The sequence below is a fragment of the Alligator sinensis genome, unplaced genomic scaffold (assembly GCF_000455745.1).
Source record: "Alligator sinensis unplaced genomic scaffold, ASM45574v1 scaffold709_1, whole genome shotgun sequence".
NCBI classification, from domain to species: Eukaryota; Metazoa; Chordata; order Crocodylia; family Alligatoridae; genus Alligator; species Alligator sinensis.
This window is the reverse complement of record NW_005842208.1, coordinates 361,631-369,017: the sequence shown is the minus strand read 5'-3', so window position 1 is coordinate 369,017 and position 7,387 is coordinate 361,631.

Sequence of the window (7,387 nt, the reverse complement as noted above, 5' to 3'; positions counted from 1 at the left end):
AACCTCCAGAGGCCATATAGTCTTGTCTATCCAAACCACCCCATACAAATCATAATCTAAACTCTGCATAAGACTACTGTCAAGCCTGACACAACAGAGACCTAACACCCTACCCTGCCACAGGTAAACCATGGCAGCCAATGTCCTGCTTCTATAAAATGTTGTCAATATATGCTCAAGAGTTCCCAGGTAGATGATTATGCCCTCCACTACAGAGAAAAACCCTACAGCCCGTACCAATCTGACCATGGGGTAAAATTCATTCCTGACCCCAAACACGGCAATCAGTCTAATCTTGAGCAGAGGAGCAAGACCCTCTAGACAGGACCCTGTGACTTTGGTCCCAGCAGGAACACTGACACACCCCACTGTGGGCAAGGGACATAGCTGTATCCCCCTGCCAAGCCTAGCAATGGACAGAAGTGCTCCCTGCACCATCACATGAGCCCCCAGACACTCCACCATAGCACCAAAGGGGCCCTCACTAACCTTTTTTCATTGCCCTGCCACCTCAAATGCCCCTGGCTCTACTCTGTCCTGTTATCTCACATATCCCCATACTCAGCCCCACCTCGTTGTGTCCCATAGCCTTCAGATCCCACCATTTCACTCATGGTCCGTGAATCCTACCCAGCCCCTCACTACCCCCTGCACAGAATCATCCTCATCGTGCACCAGCCCCGCAATTCCTCAACCTCCCCCTCACACCCCACTGATCCCTTCCCTGCCCCTCTGAGCATTCACAATTCACTGCAGCCCCTCACATCCCCTGGCCCCCCTCACCCACAATCCCTCTTGCTTCTAATCCCCCTTGCATCCAATTTCACACCTACAGACCCCCACCACCCACTTAGACCCAAACCCCATTTTTCCTCACACCTCCTTACTCACATAATGCCTCATCCCCTCCTCATACCACACTCCTCTACCCCACAGGCCCTCTTCCCCCAAAAGCCCCTTAGTGCCCATGACCCCTATCCAGCCCATAGCTCCTAGGAACCCATTCCCCTCAAGACCCCTCCCATACAGTTCCCCCAGCCCCTCATGGTCCCAACCATGGGGAAGGTCTGTAACTGCCTCCCCTACTGCCCCCTGGCCCCCACCTCTTGCACATCCCCAGCATGCTATAGCTGACAGCTCTCCACACTCAACATACAGAAACAGACAGTTGGGACTGGGAGAAGACTTACTTCAGCCACTGGCAGCAGCCCTACCCAGGGTGACCAACCTCTCTAGGTCCGGACATGCCAGGCTTTTTGCAATCCTGGTTGCACTGCTGGTTCAACCTCTCACAGGCTCTGTCGTCTGCTGCAGGAAATGGTCACTTACCCCTTCACTTTTTTTTTTTTTCAATTTTATGTATTCCAGGCCAAATTAGCCAAAACTAATTCCAAATCCAAGAGTGCAGAACCGTAAGAAACCCTTCTACAGGCAAACATCCTCCACCACCATCTGGGGCTTCAGATGTTCCCAAAACCGTTGGCGTGCATCCTATTTGCAGGCCCAAGCCCAGAGGCTTGGGGTTCAGATGCCTCTGAGTTTTGTTTGCCCTCAGCCGTAAGGCCCCAGAGGCAAGCCAGGGAGAAGCCTCCCATTTCCATAAAGTGGGCTTAAAGCCAAAACCCTCCCACTCCAGCAGCTAAGTGGGAGGTTTACTATACATTACCTTGACTGGTACTATTCCATGTCAGGAGAGCAGTCTTCCCCAATGTGGCTAGGAAGCCCGCCTCCATGGTCACGGCGTTTCCCTTGCCAGGCAAGCATAGACTACACTTGATCTGAGCCTTCAAGAGATCTCTTCACTTCATCTTCGCAACTCCCTCCTTTTCTGACTGCTCTGCCAATGCCCAACTCAGCCTGATTTGTCCCTGTTTCTCTCTCCTCCCACCTCTGATTTGTTGTGGGTTCAAATCCCTTAGAACAAGGCAACCCAGTACAGGATCCTAGGTAGCAGCACACCTGTACTGGGCATGCTGAGTTGTGAACAAGTAAATATTACCAGAAGTAATAGTCTAGGCCTAGTCTAGGATAACTTTAAGTTTCCCTTAAGTATGGAAGTCACTGGAAACACAACAACTGATTCCAGGTGTAGCACACCCAAAATGTACAAACCATTTTGTGCTATAAGGTATGTTTCACGTCGCTGTGTATCTTGTTTGGCTGTAAAGCGTGACCGTGTTTTCTGTGTGACATAGTACTGTGCCTCCTCTAGGACTGGAGATGACCACCTCCTATCCCCCTCATTGTGTCCAGACCATTGCCTTAAGATTCTTCAACAGAACCTGTAAAACCAGTTTAGTGACTCTGGCCTAAAATCCTGGAATGCTGACCACATTTGAAATGATTGGTCTGCATTAGCAGTGTGCCAATGATACTGTTTCTTGATTGGGACCCTGTGATGAGGTCAGAAAAGTTATTTAAGGTTCAGGTCACCTGTGTTGGGGGGGACTGTCTCTTTTTTTTTTCCCCTGGGTCCCCTGCAGAGGGGAGGAGGAACATTGGAATGCTTGCTGGAGCTTGAGGCCAGGTGAGCCAGGGTTTCAAGTCAAGTAGCTATATGGGGTTTGAACTGGGAGTCCCGGACAGGAGCTGGGCAAGCCCCCATAGCCACTCAGGCAGGAGCAGAGATTGGTACTCCACCACAGCTTGGCAGATTTACATCAACCTACCAAAGAGCCCTTTGCAAGGCAGAGGGAACCTGCGCCTCTAGTGGACAGCAATGGCGAAGGAGATGATGCACCCAAATTCCCAGGGACGAACCTCTTTTGGGTCATGACTCCCACTCTTGGACTGTTGAGCCTGGGTTTGAAGGCTCCCCAAAGAGAGGTAGGGGTGATACAGGGTATACTTTGAACCAGGACAGTGTTTTTGTTTTGTTTGACCATATGTTGTGTTCTGGTGTTTGCCTCTGTGATAAATCAGGGGTTTGTGTCATGCTGCTTGCGAGGGAAGGGTTGTTGGTTTTATTGGACACCCTAGTGATTCATTTAGTGTTTCCCAGGTGGTCTGGGGGGGGGATCAGCCCAAGGTGAAATATATTTAGTACCCCAAAATTGAACCTGGCTCTTGTTGCTGCTGACAGGTGCTCAGCAGAAGGGTCACACAGGCAGGGATGGGAGAGCAGGTCAAAGGTTAATAATGAGTGCTCCAAGTAGGGTGACAGAGCAGAGCACACTGGCCAGCACCCACTGAGTCCAAAGAGTCAGTGGATGCTGCCCAGTGAAACTTTACCCAGAGATGAGAGTAGTAGATAGCAGGATAATTATAAAAGAAAGCCTAGCTTGATTAGGGGAAGATCAAGGGCTGCGAACACCTATGGACTGAAGAGACTAACAGACACCAAGTAGATAATACTGTAATGAGCCATGAAGAAAATTGACTCCCTTAGATCCACCTGAATAGAAATGTGCAGTCTGTGCCACGCAATTTATTTTAAACTTTCAGGTTGTGGACACAAGAAGACTTGAAGCCCTTTCAAAAGGAGGAGGTTTCTTAAGGGCAGCAGCTGATACATTCTAATTGTTATGCATGAATAAGCTGAGAACTGTGTTATTGTTATTATCAACATATCATTAACATAATATTGATATTAATAACAATCAATATTTATATTAAGTGCTACACTAACTGATATATTATAATTAGTTACTAATAATTTCTCATTAATCCCTAAATGCTCACCACTAATAATTATTATCATTGCTGCTTAGTAAAGATATTGATAGTTATTACAGTGATTGATATGGGTATATGTAGAGTCATAATTAATTATAAATGTATCAAGCAATTACTAATAATGAAATGTTAATGCATAACATCAATCCTGACTGTCACTGGCAAGAAATTGATTGATTGATTAATTAATCAGAAACCATTAACCACAAATCCCTCATAGAGCCTTAGACATCAATATTACATCTGATGAAAGTAATGTTAATTAGGAATAAAAAATTTATCATCAGTCTGTAATGACCACACTGGCATTATCCCTGGTTCATGCAGTGATCAATCAGTCATTAATAATATGTCTAGTAAATAAATAGCATTATATGAATTGTGATTTTGTTTTATCAACAAAAATAGTGATCTGTCACCTTTAGGAAATAACTGAATATTAAGTATTTTTACACTGTGGGTGTGATTAGCCATAAAAATTAGACATCAGTACAACGCATTGATGTTAGTTGTTAGAACAGAACAGAAAGATAGTACATAATTATTAATAATCAACAATCAATTACTAATACATTGAAGTAAATTATTATACTATTTTAACAGAAGTATATCTAGTTACTAGTAATATATGGTAAGTTATTACATATAACAATGATTTTATAATTGTATACTGAATTAGATTAATTCATGAGTATGGGTAATTAATCATTAATTGTCAATAATGCATCAGCATCAGTTATTATTATGGCTGAACAAGTAATATATGTATCAGTATGACAATAGTAATTATTGCATATCATTAATCAGCAAAATAATTTAGCAGTAAATATTAACATTTTATACTATTACCAGAATAAATACATATTACTAACTGATCCCATAACCTAATTTCACTTAATGAGTTTTCCTGTACATCTGTATTATAAACTAGTGTTTTTGCCAATTTTTGTTCTGAATTACATCAATCCACATTTATTTAGTCATTAAGCACCCCTTTAACACACTCAATTATGTTCTTACTTTTCCCAGCCTAGGAGAGTTTCATCCTTATTGCAGGTTTGCTTACACTCCCTGTGTGTCATATTGGTTGAATCACAAGTGGATTCTGTGTGAGTCAACCCCTGTTTTAAGGTTCAGTATTTGGTAAAATAGTTTTGTTCACCCCTCTGCCTCCCAACCTCCCTACTCCCCCCCAAATATCAGGCAGTTCCTACAGATTATGTCCTTGACCTGCTCTGGACTTTACAAAACCCCACAAGGGAATCCAAGAACCAAGGAAAGGACTAAAAAGGCGTAATACACCAAGAATAACATACAATAAAGCACAGTAAAAGCTGCAGTGAGAGCAGCAGCTCTGCCTGGGTATGTGCACTACAGGGATGGGAGTCCAGACTGCTGGTCCCAAGCAAAGGCCACCTCTGTGTATGATTCAAATGTGACTTTAGTGGTTCTTCTGCAGGAAAAGCAGGTCAATATGTAATGTGAACAACACAGTGCCTCCAAAGTACATCTCCTGAGAATGCTGTGATTGTCCTTAGGCATGCAAACGCTCAGTCAGCAGACATCTCTGGATCTGACCCAGCTTCCAGCTAAGTAGAACCTGAGGCCTTCAGTGTACCGAGTTGCGAGATACTACTGCGGAAAGGAGGCTCAAGGAACTAAGATGCTGTTCACCAAGACTAGTTCTGTATGTGATCAGCATTAGCACTCAACACGGCACCAAGAGCCGGAGTAAAACGCGGGAATCTGGACTCTCAGCAACCCCTGCTTCAATCCATCAGTCCCCTGACCCCTCCCAGTACCAGGACAGAACCCAGGAGTCCTAGCTTCCAGACCCCTAACCATGAGACCACGAGAGAACCAAGGCAAACCCCTGCCAATCTAGCCCTGAGTCCCAACCACCTCAGCCCTGCCAGTGTCACTCATTTCTGACCTGCAACCTCCCATGCCAGCCTAGTCCTGCCCCACCCAAACCCATTGGTTCCCATCACTTCTGACCTACAGCCCCTCGCCAGCCCAACTCTGCCCCCCCTTCCCTGCCACTGCCCCTTATTCCCTCTTCCCAAGCAGAGAATGTAAAACCTGCTCAGTGCCGAGACCTCTCCAAAGAGCGTGCAGCTAGTATTCTAGTCTTGTAAGCATGGGACAGGCCCTGAGTGTGAGGGGAATTTGCTGGCCTACAGTTACTGCCCAGCTCACCTATACCCCAGCAGGAGACTTGTGTGGTGGGGGTGGACCCCTATGCTGCAGGCACTGGATGGGCTCAGGCCTGGCTGGCGATGCAAGGCTGCTGGCTTCAAACACCTTTTGTTTGCTAATCCCTTACAGCCCTGTGCAGAGCAGCACCTGGCACCATGGTCCAGAGTTTTGTGTTCAGTGCTACAGACACACTGAACTTTGAGCCAGATGCAGAACCACAGGCAGCACCTGTCTATCCTGTCTCATACACACCCATCTCTCCATCCAATGCCACAGCAACCACTCCTGCATCCATCTGCACATGATTGTCCACTTGTCTGTCTCTCAGTCCCCCTCACTCTCCCCCTACCTTTCCTTGTCTGCCAATCCTTCTGTAGCCATAGGTATGCAGTCTCTCCCATCTCCTGTACTCCTTGCTTATCCTTGCTATTTAGACCTGGTCCTGGTGGTGCAGAGGGAGCATGTGGCATGGATATGGTGTCCTGATGCTCAGGATGGGTCCCTGTTTCTGGTGCTGGGGAGGAGAGGGAGGAGGATCAGGAACACCAAAGGCACCCTGACCCCTGCCACAGGTGTCATCCCTGCACAGCTCTGCCAACTCTGCCCAGCAGGCCAAGGGAAGGCACCATCTCTGGGGGCCCAGCCTGGTCCTGGCCATTTCTCTTGGCTGGCTGGTGCCATGCCAGGTCGTGCCTTCCCCCTGTCAGCCGGGAGCATGGAGCTGTGCAAAGAGATGCACCCGCAGGCAGAGAGGCAGCTGAAGAGGCTGAAGTACTGCTGGCGTGGGCATGGCCAGACTGGCTTGAAGTACCGCTGGTGTGGACATGGCCGGGTTGGCTTGAAGTATTGCTGGTGTGGGCATGGCCAGGTTGGCTTGAAGTACCGCTGTTGTGGGTTCATGGCTCATTTGGCTTGAAGTACCTCTGGCACGGGCATGGCCAGGTTGGCTTGAAGTACCACTGGCGTAGGCATGACCGGGCTGGCTTGAAGTACTGCTGACATGGGCATGGCCAGGTTGGCTTGAAGTACTGCTGGCGTGGGCATGGCCGGGCTGGCTTGAAGTATTGCTGGTGAGGGCATGGCCGGGCTGGCTTGAAGTACCGCTGGCATGGGCATGGCTGGGTTGGCTTAGAAGTGCTGCTGGCATGGGCATGGCCGGGCTGGCTTGAAGTATTGCTGGCGAGGGCATGGCTGGGCTGGCTTGAAGTACCGCTGGCATGGGCATGGCTGGGCTGGCTTGAAGTACCGTTGGTGTGGGCATGGCCGGGCTGGCTTTAAATACCTTTGGCGTGGGCATGGCCGGGTTGGCTTGAAGTACCGCTGGCGTGGGCATGGCCAGGCTGGCTTGAAATACCTTTGGCGTGGGCATGGCTGGGTTGGCTTGAAGTACCGCTGGCATGGGCATGGCCGGGTTGGCTTAGAAGTGCCGCTGGCATGGGCATGGCCGGGTTGGCTTAGAAGTGCCGCTGGCATGGGCATGGCCGGGGTGGCTTAGAAGTACTGCTGGCTTTGG